The sequence below is a fragment of the Oncorhynchus mykiss genome, chromosome 8 (assembly GCF_013265735.2).
Source record: "Oncorhynchus mykiss isolate Arlee chromosome 8, USDA_OmykA_1.1, whole genome shotgun sequence".
In the NCBI taxonomy this organism is placed as follows: Eukaryota; Metazoa; Chordata; class Actinopteri; order Salmoniformes; family Salmonidae; genus Oncorhynchus; species Oncorhynchus mykiss.
The window spans coordinates 58,135,915-58,137,072 of NC_048572.1; the positions used below are offsets into that span (position 1 = coordinate 58,135,915).

The 1,158-nt window shown below is 66.8% G+C and overlaps 1 protein-coding gene across 2 annotated transcripts in view; it reads left to right on the forward strand.

Moving 5' to 3' along the window:
- Nucleotides 1–264, forward strand: part of LOC110530231 (glypican-5) — a 203,884-nt gene extending 203,620 nt beyond the window's left edge. The window contains exon 9 of one of the 2 annotated variants that reach the window (XM_036985798.1): nt 1–264. This exon is cut by the window's left edge and continues 593 nt beyond it. The gene's annotated coding sequence lies outside the window, so the exon portion shown is untranslated. The other variant, XM_036985799.1, reaches the window with a different exon arrangement.
- Nucleotides 265–1,158: the final 894 nt, after the last annotated feature.

Consider the following 1,158-nt stretch of genomic DNA (forward strand, 5'->3'; position numbering starts at 1 on the left):
GGACGGACTACCACGCGATGGGACGGACTACCACGCACTGGGACGGACTACCACGCGGTGGGACGGACTACCACGCGGTGGGACGGACTACCACACGCTGGGACGGACTACCACGCGGTGGGACGGACTACCACGCGGTGGGACGGACTACCACGCGGTGGGACGGACTACCACGCGGTGAGACGGACTACCACGCGGTGAGACGGACTACCACACACTGGGACGGACTACCACGCTGTGGGACGGACTACCACGCTGTGGGACGGACTACCACGCGGTGGGACTGACTACCACGCTGTGGGACGGACTACCACGCAGTGGGACGGACTACCACGCAGTGGGACAGACTACCACGCGGTGGGACGGACTACCACGCGGTGGGACGGACTACCACGCGGTGGGACGGACTACCACGCGGTGGGACGGACTACCACGCTGTGGGACGGACTACCACGCGGTGGGACGGACTACCACGCGGTGGGACGGACTACCACGCGTTGGGACGGACTACCACGCGGTGGGACGGACTACCACGCTGTGGGACGGACTACCACGCACTGGGACGGACTACCACGCACTGGGACGGACTACCACGCGCTGGGACGGACTACCACGCGGTGGGACGGACTACCACGCGTTGGGACGGACTACCACGCACTGGGACGGACTACCACGCGGTGGGACGGACTACCACGCGGTGGGTCGGACTACCACGCACTGGGACAAACTACCACGCGGTGGGACAAACTACCACGCGGTGGGACGGACTACCACGCGCTGGGACGGACTACCACGCGGTGGGACGGACTACCACGCGTTGGGACGAACTACCACGCGTTGGGACGGACTACCACGCGGTGGGACGGACTACCACGCGGTGGGACGGACTACCACGCGGTGGGACGGACTACCACGCACTGGGACGGACTACCACGCGGTGGGACGGACTACCACGCGGTGGGACGGACTACCACGCGGTGGGACGGACTACCACACGGTGGGACGGACTACCACGCGGTGGAACGGACTACCACGCGGTGGAACGGACTACCACGCGGTGGAACGGACTACCACGCGGTGGAACGGACTACCACGCGGTGGGACGGACTACCACGCGGTGGGACGGACTACCACGCGTTGGGACGGACTACCACGCAC